General features: G+C 41.7%; 1 pseudogene; it reads right to left on the bottom strand.

The window, feature by feature from the left end:
- Nucleotides 1–10,093: 10,093 nt before the first annotated feature.
- On the bottom strand, nucleotides 10,094–10,636 carry LOC139446334 (uncharacterized; annotated as a pseudogene).
- Between the last annotated feature and the right edge of the window lie 5,711 nt (nucleotides 10,637–16,347).

Here is a 16,347-nt window from a genome sequence, read left to right as displayed (position 1 = left end):
AAAATAAATGTCTGTGATTTTCTATCTGTATGTCTTTCGTTTTGTTGTCTGATCTTTCGTACAGTTACTAGGACTGAGCTCGTCCAAACTTTATCGGAATTTACTATCGAGGATCAAGGACAGACTTTCGGACTTTTGATTCTTGAATAATTGCGTACACAGAACAAAATGTGTAGTGTCTTAAAGTAGGAAAAGTTTTCTACGAACAGAAATATATTTTCCTTTCCTTATTTCTAATATTTCTAATATAGTGAGGGTGTTGTCTGACATGTGGATTTCTACGAAGCTGCAGTCGTCGAGGCAGATGTCGACGAAGTAATTGGATGTAGAGAGCTTTGTTATCACAACGTCCTAAATATGTTCCCAAAACAACACATGACAGTTCAGATTGTGAAGTTAGGTCTCAAAATGCCACACCAAGCGTCCAGTCTGCGACCGCTGAAACTCTTCTGATAGACTTGGGTCTCATGACAGACTGAGTCTGGGTGTTGTCTTGCTAGTTGATTTCTACGAAGCTGCAGGCGTCGAGGTAGATGTTGCCGGTGACGGTGACAGAAACAAACCTCGTGGTAAGATGGGAGTTGGGGAGGGTGCCTCTGGGGTGGACAGGACGGAGAAGGGGTGAGGTCTGGACACAGGGAGGATGATTACATGGAATACCGGAAGGGGAGTGTAGGACAGCGATGGGAGAAATGGGATTTAACGTCGCGTTCAAGATTATCGCACATAGATAGCGACGTGCATGCACCTGTGCGCGTGTGTGTTTATGGCTGCTTATACTAGTCCGGATAAATGCCGATGTTTTAGTGCTAGCCCACTAAGACACCATGCCGTAGTTTAACTCAAATATCCCACTCAGACGCAGGATACTGACTCCGAGCCGACCAGTCCTTGTTTAAGCCCCTTATGCCGAGCGCCTGGCAGGGTAACAACAAGTACCGTCTTTAAACGTCCTTTGGTATGAAAGGCCTGGCATCGAACCCCCAACCTTTCGCTCTTCTGTCAGACGCTGTATCACCAGACCATGGAGGCGGTCGGCACCCAGAACGAGTTGACCGTGATTAAGAGTAGATCATTATTCAATCTGAACTAAATACAACACTGGGCCGACATCTATCTAACGTCCACGCTGTTACAAAGTTGTCAGGGAGTACAATCAGTCGGTTATCTGTCGGGCCTATAATTCAAAGGTCGCAGGTTCGCGTCGGACGGATTCTCACAAAAGCTGGTTTCGTCGACGAGACAAGATGTTGCAGTACTGTATTCTACAGATGCTCCAGGCGTTCCTTACTATTCCACGTTATTCTCACAGTGTTCCCTTCCTCACTTTTGGGACAAATTCACTTCTACGAAATCTTTAAACCCTGCCGTTCATGCGTACTCATGAATTCAACGTCTGACGCCTGGAGTCGTTTTCAGTTCCCACCATATCGGCTCAGTCCTCACCACTCGGAACGGGGCGAGCGTGCCAAATGGCATCACTCGTAGTATCCGAAGACGAAGTCACGAGATATCATGTCTACCCGTAAATTTCCGTAACATCTTAGGCTTGACCAGGTAAATTTGCACTCATGGAAGTAGCTCAGTCGGTATTTTAAAGCTTGTCGAGCTAACTTAATTCGTAAAGCTTGGTGTTGATGTCCTCTGAGATCTCAAGCCCCAGACTGTCAACTTGACGTGACTTCAGCCATGAGGCAATCCAACTCCCCTCCTGCTCAGATCACCCATTAGTGAGGGCATTCCTCAGCTGAACTGAAAAGCGGTCAAAGGTCAACCACTCCGAGCGCCGGTACTGAATCCTGTATTCAGAGACATTCAGACCGTTCCTCTTGTTTATTACACGAAATATTAAAAAAACTAAATCGTTTCTTTAAATTATTTTGTAACGTTCCCGTGATTTGGAAAACAAATATCAGAGTAAGGTTTTCTACCGTTACTTTATTTGTCTTCTTTTATGTACAAATGATCAAAGTGCGTTGAAGTAAAGTATCGATTTTTCCTGTATACTGATTCATTACAAGCTCATGATATATAGAGGATATTTAATGCGTCACTCGAGAAAATATTAGACTCTCCCCACTTCACTCGCTGAGATAAAAGTGGTATTTGAGAAACCACATTGAATTTTCTATTTATTATATACATGTTATATTTTTATTACTTGCAATTTATATATTTTTTCGAAAACAGTGTCTGATAAATTACTAAGTTCTCCCTGTCGCCCTAAGTTCTCCCTGTCAGTGATGTACTTTAAACAAATATGCTCCCACAATACTGTTTTCTCCACCTGAAAGAAAAACAGAAACCACAAAGTATCACATTTTTTAAATAAACCAGTACTGTAATATAAATCACATTTACTTAAAGCATGATGTAACTGGTGGTAATATTGGCAAATAGTTTTATCAGTCAATAGATCAACTGTAGTTATGCAAAAGCAGTAACTTTACCTTTCTGCTGTACTTCACAAACTAGTGATTCAAGTGAATATGTTGGCCAAGTTTCTAAAACCTTATTACACCATGATAAGCGCCTTGCTAAACTAAACTTTATAGACAGCACCAACAATCTGATGGTCCACATTTAGGCTACTTCAATCAGTGCTAATTAGGCCTTTTCGGAAACAAGAAGTATGTTTCTGTCTCTTCCCGAAAATGCAATCATTGCGCGCATGAAGACCATTGTTTTGATCCCCTCTCTTCGCTGTATAAGAGAAATCTACGTAACCTTTCCCATGGCCTGAATGAGCCACATTGTTTCACAAAAATCAAAGTCAGAAGATTATTACATGTAAACTTTACATAGTAATGATTTCAGAAATAACACGGAAGAAATGGCGATAACTGTCAGTGGTCAGTAGGCGATGCATAAGTTAGACCTATTTACAGACCTACACGTTTACGATCGAAATCCGAACATAATATGACGGCCACAAAACGCCGCCAGACTGAATTCTGGTCAAACATATACTGCTTGCCCTTTGTAATTACCCTTGGTATCCATAAAATAATAATATGGAAAAAAATCTTGGGCCTCCTTCACCTCTATATATACTTCATGTTCTGTGTATCAAATACAGACGCTCAGTGAAAGTGACCGGCAAACTGCATTCTAAACCCCGCCACTTCTGAATAATACGATACATTTAAATCATTTGGCTATCTGCATGTACAGAAACATATCAACAAGCGGAGACTGCTTTTGAAAAATTAACTTACCTCATCTGAATTAACAGATCATCTGTCCAGTTCCAGTTGCTGCACAATCACTTAGTTATAATATGTCCCGAGTGAGCTTGAACTAAGATGGCTGGTGACAACAAATCTTTCGTGACAATGAGACGTCATTCTGCGCGCTAATTGTTTTTAACTGTAATATTGCTTGTGACAACATTTAGTAGACAGATAACTTCGTTAATAGATATATATGTTTAAAAAAATAAAACTAAGAGATGTAGATCTATAAGTGGTTTCCTAAACATCATTTACAAAAAGTGTTGTAATGTCCAAAGCACAACTTTATCACAACGTTAATTTGCAACGTTGTTGTTACGTTGTGGAATAACGTTTCAATGTAACGTAATACTAACGTTGTCATAGAGATACACAATTACGTTCTTGAAATTTTAGTATTAAGAGATGAAAATTCAAATGTCGAATATACAGACAGGTAATGCATTACTGCCTTGGTATTCTGACAAATTCATGTTGATTTTGATAAAGCAGTTCTATTCCTTTATGACTATCGAGAAGCAAACTCTATAACGTTTCACCGACGTTTCAGAAACGTAGTTACAAAACGTTGTGTGATGTCCGATGCACAACTTTTTCACAACGTAAATGTGCAACGTTGTTATAACGTTGTGAAATAACGTTGCACGTTGACGTCATAATAACGTTGTGACAACGATATTTCACGAAGTTACCAATCCACAACCTTTCAACAACGTTGTGACAACGTCGTGTGTTAGCTGGGTTACATTTGTATAACACCGGTTTGCGGAATTAAATAGTATACACGAAACCGGCGAACGACTAGCTAATTCAGCAGTTGAGAAAGCATGGAACAGCCTGTTGACGAAACTCCCATGGTCGCTACCGCTAAATGCGGTTTGTTGGGTAGAGATTTGTCCATTAAAGGAAAGAAACGTATTATGATTTTAGGTACATCTATCCTGATGTGTCTTCGGTTCTTCGGTAGCCGAATGGATCACTAGGACAACTAATAATTCTCCGATCGAATCCTCTAACGTTTTTTTCCAGACATTAAAATATCTACCCAGATCTGAGGCTATAAAAAGTCTGAACACCCGTGGCGAAAAGTGTTCGCTTAATCAGTTCAAATTGTCGGCAGTGACCAGACTAAACGTATGTCGAGTTGAAAAACGTACAGTTCTGGACGTGAGAATGTTTCTGGCCGGTAAGGCGACCATTAAAGGAATAGCAATGATCATGGAAGAATGGGGAACGATGCTACAATTGCTACCTTTGATAAAGACTGAACTCGGATTGTTTAACGTTACTGGAAAGTGTAGACCTTCCATAATAGGCGAGGCAACGTATAATATGTCGTGAATAGACACTGTCTTTATACTTAAGCTTTCCGAATGTCGTATTTAAGCTCGTGTATGTATTAAGAAATATACGGTTTTCATTACCTTCGATAGCTGCGAACATTTTGAAACTGTAACTTCTAAACAATAGTTATGACATCGTGCGTGAGCGACATTGACGCTGATCGCATCGCCGTTGTTAACGGGTTAATCACCAGAGGCTGTTGCGCAGCAGCTGGTATTACGGATCGCTGACGCTGAATACCTCTGGCCGATCCGTTGACGGGAGCTATTCACACCCGATTATATCGAATGTACGAACATGTCATACTTATTATCAACCGTTTAACCTATAGCCGTGCGTAGCTTTAATATCCGAATAAACAACAAAATAGTAGCATATACGTTTTTAACGCTTTTTATTCCAATACCAAGAGTGTACGATATCATCGCTTATAGTACAATCATCGGTGAAACTGTTTATAATACGACTCATGGAGTTGTGTCGACACCGATAATATAGAAAATACAGACAATAGTAACCGCAAACAACGCTATCGTAACATTGAAGCTTTCTACGAGAATATCTGTACACACGTCTACCGTATAGATATTTAAAACTACTGAATTCAGCCTACATAAGCGAATTATTCAAACCGAATGAATCAAAACTTTCTACGGTATCCTTATTCGGTACGTAAAAGCAAATCCAGTGTAGTCACGTATGGGGCGCTGGCGCAGTGTTCACGATATAGGCTGCCGGTAAAGTCTCTCGTTTATGCGTACGTAGTAAATAATCCCTAGGTAATGTGCCTTTGTAGACGTCCGTTAACTCGTAGTCGCCTCGCACGAAAGCGTCTATATCCGAGGTGTACAGCATCTTTACGTCATCATAACGTTACGGTACGCGTCCACTTCAATACAGTTATTCATTTCAAAATAGGTAATCATGGTCAAAGGGTGAGCTAGCGGTTGTGAAAAGTACAGTTCGATTCCTACTTTGCCCGATTGTTTAGGGTAGTGATATCCTTCATCCGCGCCTTGATCGTTAGTAAAATCTATAATGTACAGGGTAAAACCGCCACGGAATTGGTCGGCCGTTATACCGTGTAATCCATTTCGCCACAGTCCACCGCCATTACGAAACAGGTCTAAGTAAGTTTCGTACAATCTGGACGAGTCGTCGTCGTAATCTACGTGGATAGATTTACCGCGTGTACCTCTTGACCATTCAATTTTACGTTTAGATTTGTCAAACTTTGATGATCAAATTTGAAAGGGTTCAAATGGCATGTACCGGCATACGCATTATTTTCCACCAAACCAACCACCATACGTTTCGGGAGATCTCCGTTGACAATAGTTTGATTATGATAATCTCTTACACCCGTTGGTATATCGTGAGGAGTTGTCTTGACTCGCGTTATAGGATATTTTGCAGTTATCCCTTTCTGTAAAGCTTTAATGTGTAGTTCTCTTATTCATGGCGAAACTTCCACTTGTCTGACGTAAAATTCCGCTCTGACGATCTCACTTTTATAAGTAGTCCCACCACCGGCGTACATCAACCAAAACTGATCCGATGAACGAATGAGTTCTAGTTTCATATTAACGCCGTCTATGAGATAACGGGGTTGTAAAAATATATCGCAATTAAGTCTTGACACGTATTCTACTTCACGCGTGGGAACTATTTATTTCCACCGTTTTTTCGTCCCCGAGTTGCAGCGAGCATTGTTCATATTGAGATCGTCAAATTTGTTGGCTTCGTCCATATGCCATCCTTGACACGTCATAAAACTCTGTTTAGATTCTTCGTCGAAGGACAGTAGCGATTCGAGATAACTGCGGTAGGGGTACGTACCGAGACTGGGCGTGACCACCTGCTGATTTTGACCGAGTTGTACCCTTACATCGCGGAAAAGACTGTGAAGGGAATTATTTATAGGCGCGACGTGGTCCGGAGGTATATTATTATCTTGTCCCGATGCTCTCGGGTTTGTATTGTCGCCATTACTTTTAGTTACTTTGGCAACAATTCGCAAATAACACTGCGCTAAATCGATATAACTATTAACGGGTCCAGACCCGATTGTAGAGGTTGTCGGAGTATATCGCACCCATTGACTATCGGTCATGCTCGTCACTACACCCGGTACTGAAAATATATCTAGTTCAGACTTTGCACATTCTATAGCCTCGGCACGAATCATCGTCTACGCGGTTTATTTCTCTTCCTCTTTCTGCGTATTTTAGCCGGCGAGGCACGTATTGACCCGTTCACGGATTGAACGCCTTCTGACAAAAATCCCCCAGCTCTTCTCTTAAATGCTGTCCGCGGACTTACACCGTCCTCCACGACATCTCGAACGACATTAGATAATTTCTTAACTCCGCTTCTGAGCGCACTCTTTCCCATCGATTTTATCATAGGTAACGCAATTCTCCCCAAAGCACCGAGTATGTTCCCAAATCCTCCGCCCGCTTGATAATATCGTCCCGTATAAACGGGTACGCCCCCACCAAACTGAAGTCGAGAACGTCTCTTTCTACGATATGGATGAAGCATTATGCGCTTCTCTTTCGAAAGTGTAGTTTAACCATTGACCGTCCGCTTTGAAATGATACACTTCTGCCCGCATCGTCTTTAATATAGATACTAATACTTCGCACAGTTTCGTATCGTAATGGTACGTACAGTATAGGGTTATAGTCTTTGACGTAGACAAAATCGTCCAACATAGCTTTACTAACGGGTACGTGAGTGAGTAATGGAGTTAATGCGTTCCCAACAACTTGAAACTCTATAATGTCGTTGTACAGGTACAGGTTATAGAATGTTTGATCTTTAAGGGTATGAAGGGGTAAGGTAGCCGCCTGCTTTTCCTCGTGTAACGTAAACACGTGTTCATCGGACTTTGTCACAAAACCCAATAATCTCGCTAAGGCTGGGTGAAGTTTTATCGATACTTTGAAAAGCCTTACTCGGGTATATTGTTTTGAGGTAATTTGAAATAAACGGTGTGGTTCTTAGTGGTTAAAAACTCCCAATCCGTTGGATAGTAATAAAATTCATTAGGATCTACAATAGTCTCCCACTTTACACACCAGGGGCAGTCTACCTTTAACTACATTCATAATGTAAAACACTTCCCGTGTCCAGTTAGAAGTAAAACCTTTCTCGAACGCCATTTTACTTTTACTTAATCTCACGGGAGTACCAACCTTTAACGCTAAATCCGTCGTGACTGGTCTGGACTGGCTCTTGCTTCGGCGGTATTTCGTCGACGGATAATGCCTTTCGCGGCTTATCCTCCTTTATTCTAGCTCGACGTTGTAAACTTAAAGCTTTTTCTAAGAGACCGTTGTATTTCTGTAGCCGGTCATAGGAAGTAGTGTCGTCGTTTTCCAACGTTTCTCGAATATCGTTTAAATTAGTTTTCCTCGACTGATTAAAAATAAAATCTTTTTTCAATATACCGTTATCCCGTTTTTGCGCCAGAGTCTCGTATAGAGAATAGGGGATTAAAATCATACGTCTGGCTTGATCCGAAGACATTACGATACGATACCCGACAACACCTTAATAGCCAGAGGCGCTAAAACTGCCGCTAATGCCCCGATAAATCCTCCTTTTTGTTGTAGTATTCGTTTCTTCTGTTTTACAGACCCCCGCTTTTTTCTGAGCTCGTGTAGTTTTGTTCTGTGTTTGAGTAAGGATTTCCTCTGACTGACACTCATTGGTACGTGTCCGAGAAATATATTCGACGCTACCTCGGATATCGGGTCTACGACTTCTTTAGGTAAATGACGTATAAGCTTGTTTCTTTTTTTTCTAACGCGAGGCGTCGCTCTACAGATAAAGTGTAATATATCGGCATTTTTCTTCACTAAACTCTTATTCATGACTCTTCCCAAGATGTAGCCGGAAGAATGTCTAACTTCAATTTGAGACGGTTAACGTTAGATTTATTCTTTTGTACCCCGGATGTCTTCGGTTTAGTCACGTGATTATCGATCGTTTTCGCAGGATTTACGTTAACATTTTCATCGCCGGTGTCGGTACTACTCCCTTCGTCCGAACTAGTTTCAGTTGTAGATGTATCGTAGTCACTAGTGTCGGTGAAGTCGGACTCAGACGTCGCGCTGTCGTCACTACTGTCCCGGGAATCGCTACTACAACTTTCGCTACTATAGGCTCCATCCTTATCAGCACTATGCACGCGGTCCCACGATTTACAACCTTGTTGACACCACGCCATGACGATATCGAATGATGAGGGCGAGGTAATTTTGCGTATTAACACCTCTTAAGGTCGACAGTGTCACCCTTTATACCCGTACGGTTGGTCTACGAGTTCTGATTTTATACGTAGAGCTGCCCTTTAAGGCAGACGCGTAGACCTCTAGGGTTAACCTCTCATAATACTAGCATCGTTACACGTCCCCTTTAAGACAACGGATGTAACGTTATGGACAAATAATCGCGCTTTATTTTGACAGTTATATACCGTAACGTAGTGCTTTAAGGTAACGCGTGTTTGCGTTACGAGTAAGGTATGTATACATCTGTTGCCCCGACAAATATATTCCCTCTAAATCTATACATTTCGGGTGTCGTGGGAGTCAGATCTAACATCAAATAAGTATGAGGCAATTTCGTCGCCTTATAATACGCCTCTCGTATAAATTTTATTTTCGTGGGATATACTTGACGTGCTAATGTGTCGATTTGAGACCCATCTCTCGGGTTTTTATAAACTACCATATGAGTACTATTTAAACTTATAGCTCGATGGTGTTTCGTTTTAGCAAATAAATTTAGCTGTAAATATATCAGTGATACATTTCTATGACTCGACCTTTTCACGAACCATCTAAGTAACTCTGACTCTTCCTCGGACGTAATATCGCCCAGAAAATCGTCTACGACTATCCAACTCTTATCTCGAACTAACATTTCTGCTTCGATGACGTTACGTAGAAAATATATGGATAGACCGTGTTTCGCGCAGAAAGACGATATTTCATCGTACAGAACCTGTTGTTCGCGATGGCATCGGGTTTTTCGCACAGTGGTAAATCGTTATCTAAACTCTGCAGTAACTTATATATAAAGGTTGTCTTTCCAGCACCGCTTACTTCCACTTATCAATACGCGGAAAGGGTGTTTAAACGTGAATGTATCCCACGACAGTTCTACGTGTCCTGACATGACGACGGCAGTCGACCTTATGTCGAACACCCGAACAGGAAACGTTATAAATATCCAATAAAGACAGAGGTGAAATTGGCTTTAGTGAGTGAGTGAGTGAGTGAGTGAGTGAGTGAGTGTGAATGGTTTTACGCCGCTTTTAGCAATACTCCGGCAATATCACGGCGGGGGACACCTGAAATGTCCTTTAGAGACGGTCAGAATAAAGACAGAAAACATTGAGAACGATTGATGTATGTTTATTCTTGAAAACGTGTAGACGACACGGGAACAGAGTTGTCAGGATGACCAAAGCTACAGGTAAAGGGGTCATTGGTAACGACGTATTAGTCCCACACCGACAGTCCATTCGGGTTACACTCCGAACACATTAAATAACCCATTTGGTCAATATGGCTTCCATATAACACGGTACGTGTATGTTTAGTTCGGGCACATAATCGGGCAGTGCAATAAACGCGGCAGTGCGGCAGACTCTCCAGCTGATTTGGCCACAGTTTAATTCCCGGACGGCTGTACGGTTTTATCGTGTCTTCTTCGCCATTCCAATACCATTTGCGAATGTCCAGTCCGGGGTAGTCTGATTGCATATTAGCGTACACATTCCCGCCGAGATGACATTTCAATTCGCCGCCTTCACCGCCTTCAAGAGTTTCTTCGATCCTGGATCTGTTTGATACGAGCTCATTCCACCGTTGTAATGTTAAGGTAATACCTCGTTTGGTTGGGATGTACTTTTCCCCCGACCTTCTGTATTCACGTACATGAATTTTAAGGACTCCTCGCCAAGTAGACGCTACCACGAACACATCATTGCCGATTTTCCAGGTGACGGCGCTGGCCGTTGGCGGGAGTGAGCTATCTGACATGTTTGCGAAGAGTAGTTTGCTGCAGGAAGTAAACGCGTTAAGTCTCCGCCCATTGTCCGAGATATTATGGTCATTCCCGATCATCCTTCCTACAGGTATTTTAAAAATCGTTTAGATACCTACTACAAATTTCCTATTCAAATTAAGCAGACTCCTCTCGAGCTGGCCAGGTGCGGGTTATTCTACACGGGAATGAACGATTGCGTTCAGTGCTATATGTGCGGTATTAAACTGTACAAATGGAAATATGAAGACAAATCTTACAAGAACATAGAAGACATTCCCCCAACTGCGTCTACCTGAAGACCGTATTTGGCTCACCATCCACGACGATCTAAGACATCGTCAACATCCACGTGTACAGCGTACGCACAGGTTCCTTATGGAACCACCACATTTCCCAAAAGAAAACTTTTAACATTTTGCTGAGACGCTTTCAATAAAGATATCCTTTCTCTATTTCTTTTTTTTTCAGCTGGAGAATTTCACTTTGTAATTTTAGAACTTATTTTTATTATTATTGTATAGACTTAGTCTAGAATAGCATTCACTAGGTTTAATTATGAATAAGTTACATAACAGCGCTCAAAATCAAAATGGCAGGGAAAGTGGGGTGGGACCCTGGGTGGTGGGGTGGGACCCCTGGAGTGCTGGGGGTGGGGTGGGACCCCTGGGTGGGGGAGGGGACCCTGCGGGTAGGAATCAGCCAATGAGAGGGCTGCAATATATGACTGGCAGAAATCAGCCAATGGGAGGGCTGCAATTAAAAAACGGGCATACGTGCACTATATACTACTCAGGCTGTCAGCATAAACCACGAAATTTACGATCTTTCAACCAAAATTTATTCTAATAAGAGCCCCCTATTTCTTGTTATGTCGAATACGGTACATGCTTCAGGAAAGAAACCTGTTTGGGCTGATACTCACACATGATATTTGTTGACTGTGTTGCAAGTCATGACCAACACACTTGCTACATCATGTAGATGTCCATGCATATTAATGAGGTTATCACCCATCTGGCTGGCTGCAATGTAGGTTTTTGGGCCCACTGCTTAGGCGAATCCTACGCATTTGTTCACACAAATAAAAACTTCAAGTAAATTAATTCTTTTAAAGGCGAGAGCTTTCCTTGGCGAAAATTCAACGAGCCTCTTCAGTCCATACAAAATGTCTTGTATTACTTCACAATTATCCAGATAACGTAACTTCTGATAACATTATGAAAGCGTCTTTGTATGCTTGTAAACACGTGTGAGTTCCAAATCCAGCCCAGAGAGACGACAAAACGTTAGTGTCGAGGTTTAATCCTAACCATCAAAGGGCTACGCCTATCAAACAATACAACATACCCAGTTTACCACAAAGCCTCCAAATGGGAAAACGTATCCCAAAGTCCAATAGGATACAGTCAACCTAAATATTTGAGACGACTATTACCGTCCTCTAATTCGACTCGGGTATGTGCCTCAGAAATGTACGTCAACATGAATGTACAACCATAATTGAAGGATCACCTATGCAATTAAGAAATGATAAGACCTTTTTGGTTAGAACAAATCTTAATTGTAACACATAGCCATTGTATATGTTATTGTTTGCTCCGGTTGTAATGAAAAGTGCATTGGAAAACGGAACTGAAATTGTGCATGAATTTGCGCAGATTACAAATAAATGGCCCCCAAATCGCACTATACCTTTAAGTTATAATTTGGACACACGAGGAAACGGGCGATTAACAGTTTCTCCAATGTACAAACGTATTTTTGACAACGATGAGCTGTGCGAAAAACAGGTTCATCTTTCGCCGAAGGAAAATTCTAGAGTAAGAACTGTCATGATTATCTCCCTTGTCCCCATGACATTGTTATGTAATGTCAATGCTCTGTGGTGTTGTGACGCCACACGTAGTGACGCATTATCTGTTATTTAAAACAAAGTTACGTGAACTGTAATGACAGTTGGATGGGTGCAGTCATTTTGCTAACACTCAAATAGTTTGAGTATGGGTACTAAATCGTCCCATAGTCTTCCATGAAAGGTTCCCCTCCCATAGTTAAACAAGAGCGGTCACTCTCCCATGGTATTGCATAGTTAGGTGAATATCGATTGAAGATTAGTTTGAGGCATTAACTTCATCGAACTTTGTTTCAAGTAGGAGAACAAGCCTCAGGTTCGAAAATAATAGCGAGATTTCAGACATTCTCCTATAGAATGTTTAGAAGAGGCTCGGTTGGAGCTGAAAGCGTTTGACAATAGCGGGTTCCACAGAAACTCAATACTGTTAGTTATTGTAGGAGGTGACGTAAAATCACACGTTCTCAATTAAGCATAAAGGTGCTTTCTCAGTATGAAATTGGTTTGTTGTTTAACCCGCTGGATGCCGAGATTTGTTCTTGTAAAGTTTGTTTGTTTATTGTTAAACGCCACACTCAGCAATGTTCCAGCTATATGGCGGCGGTCTGTAAAGAATCGAGTCCGGACCAGACTATCCAGTGATTAATATCATGAGCATCGATACACGCAATTGGGATCGATGACATGCAACAACCAAGTCAGCGAGCCTACGACAAGCATAGGTTGCTCTTGACCTATTCTACCCTGGATCTTCACGGGTCTACAACAGTTTGTGCTATGGCCAGGAACATTGACTTTGTTGCTCTTATTCAAACAAAAAGTTCTACAAAGGTAATCTGCCTCACGTTTTTATGTTACTTGTAAAATTTTGTAATAGTATTACTGATATCACTACTGATCACCGTAGATTACCGTAGTCCTCGCCAATTGAAACAGAATCACGAAAATATATCTCGATGATAAATTAAGTACTTACAGCAATGACAAAAATTGCAAAGTGCGCTTTTCAAGAAATATCCAATTTGCTAGCCATAAACATCATCACTGAGTGTTGATGAAGTGGTTGCCATCCGGGTAAGAATCGACAGTCAGGTGACTCACAACAGTGTTCAGTGACTCACACGGTGTTTTTGAGGTGAGAGTAGACATAAGGTACGACTCAACGCCGCACGACAAAGCACCTGCCATCAGAGAGGGTGGAAAAGGGAACATATAGGCCTTGATTTCATGCATGGGTGATCATCACTGAAGGACGACACACTGAGTAGTCCCTCAACTCAGTGCCTTAGCTTGGGGCTACATGTGATAAATACAGGTACAGGGGTTAATGGCCTGTCCACACGGTGCAACTTGTCGTTTCAACACATTACATATAGTTGTATAACTGAAATAAGATATATGCAATTCCGATCTAGCGATGTCTCTGGCTGTGACTGATAAATATGTTTCTTATCCTGGATTCCGTCTATTTGTATCACAATTGAAGCATGGGTTTGGTTCAATGCCGCTTTGAACAGTATTTCAGTGATATCACGGCAAGACTGCATAGATATAACGCAGGTGCAATAAAAGCCTGGAGTCTTGATTAACGCCAGCTTTGATAAGAACTATTCTTGAATAATACCAGCTTCAGAAAAAAAACTATCTTGAATAACGCCAGTGCCAATAAGATCCTGTATTGAATAACGCCAGCTTCAATAGGACCCTGTCTCGAATAACGCCAGTGCCAATAAGATCATGTCTCGAATAACGCCAGTGCCAATAAGATCAGGTCTCGAATAACGCCAGTGCCAATAGGACCCTGTCGCGAATAACGCCAGTGCCAATAAGATCATGTCTCAAATAACGCCAGTGCCAATAAGATCCTGTCTTGAAACACCAGCTTTAGTAACAGCCTTGTGTTGAATAACACCAGCTTCAATAAGAACCTGCCTTGAATGGCATCAGTGTCAATAAGGTCCCGTTTTGCATAACGCCGGCTTCAATAAGAACCTGTCTTGAATAACACCAACTTCAACAAGAGCCCATCTTCCGGAGGGAAGGGCGTTTACTGACTATAAAAGTCCAGTTCCCACCCTTGCCGAAGTAGGCTTGTATTATGGAGATATATTTTGGCTTGATTAACGTGTCTGTGCATAGTCCAATCAAATCGCGTAACGAACTAGACATGCGGATTGTAAACAACACGGATTTAAACGTGCAGATTTCGGTCGACTGCAGGATTTGCATGCGTACAGTCAACTGTGTGTTGACAGATATTTTGCAAATCGTTTCCTGTTTTTAATCAAGGTGCTGAAGTGATATGAAGAACTTCGCGGGGTAAAACCCGTTTTATTTCAGTAGAGATCTTGATTATCGAGCAGATCGTTTTGTCTGGGCATCGCCAATTTGTTAGAAGCAAATGCGAGTGATATGGGAGAAGGACTGGTCAACAGGAGGCCCAGAAATGGGCTTCACTCATTGTACCCATGTTAGGAATCGAAGCCTGGTCTTCGGCGTGATGAACGAACGCTTTAACCACTAGGCTACCCGACCGCCCCTGGAAAAGAAGAGATATTTGAAGAAAAATTAATCGAATAAACTGTTGATCAAAGGATTGATCGAAATGAATACACCTCCAAAAACTTACTCAAAGTCTTACGGTAGCGAACACCCAAAGCCCTCGTGTATGACATTACACAAGGCGTTACAGGTGAGATAGAGTCTATTGCCTGTTGAAAATAAATGAAAGAAGTAAATAAGATGAAACCCAACATGAGTGTTTATGTGTATGCGTGTTTAACATATTTGTCTCATTACCTTCGTTCTCAACACGGCTTTATTCGCTGGGTCATATTTCGTCCCTGATTATTATCCTTGGTTTGCCAGTACTAAACCTGTGTTGACTTTGTACGGGTGTGATAGAACGGACACACGGCAGTTGAAACCGGCAATAATTCACTCAATCAACTCACGTTGATAGAGACACACGTCAGGACGATGAACGCTGCCGAGCGTGACAAGTGAATGTCAAGGTGAACATGTCAAGGCAAGACATCGCAGACGACACACAGTCCTCCTTGTTTACACCTGAGTCCGAGGTTGTTTTTGTCCCCCGATATAACGGGATAAGGAGGCGACACAAGTCCCATGACATGCCATACATTAGGGTGGGAACCCTAAATCTCACTTGATAAATATATTCATTAAAGTTATGTCGTTGTCTCATGGCCAGACGCTGTGTCCTATTTACAAATGCCTGTCGGGGCTTATGGATATAAATAAACGGGAAATACATACGCTGTAAATTAGTTCAAAGCGAGTTATTTAATCTTTTAGCCCAGAGGAAGGATGAACTCTTTGTCTATTTATGAAATCTATCATGTTTATTGATTGTGATTTCCGACAATAAAGAGAAGAAGCATTGAGCATTTCACAGACAACTGCCTGTTGTCTACAAATAACAGGGTATACTAGAGGATAAAGCGCCAAAGACCCGCCTTAATATTGCTGGAATATTGCTAAAAACAGCGTAAAACCATAATCACTCATTACAAATAATATAGAAGGTCAACAGCTGAACAATCACCTGATAAGCTTAACAAAATTGGACAGGAGATTGAAGTACAATGCTAAAAAAAAGTAAGGGAGTGTTTCAGGCCAACTAAAGGGATTGACCTATGTCTTGAGTGAGTGTTTCAGGCCAACTAAAGGGATTGACCTATGTCTTGAGTGAGTGTTTCAGGCCTGCTAAAGGGATTGACCTACAGTGTATGCCTTGAGTGAGTGGTTCGTGCCAACTGAAGGGATTGACCTAGGCCTTGAGTGAGTGTTTCAGGCCTACTAAAGGGATTGACCTAGGCCTTGAGTGAG

The sequence above is a fragment of the Haliotis cracherodii genome, unplaced genomic scaffold (assembly GCF_022045235.1).
Source record: "Haliotis cracherodii isolate W230 unplaced genomic scaffold, xgHalCrac1.p SCAF_6, whole genome shotgun sequence".
NCBI lineage: Eukaryota > Metazoa > Mollusca > Gastropoda > Lepetellida > Haliotidae > Haliotis > Haliotis cracherodii.
This window is presented reverse-complemented; position numbering and strand designations above follow the sequence as displayed.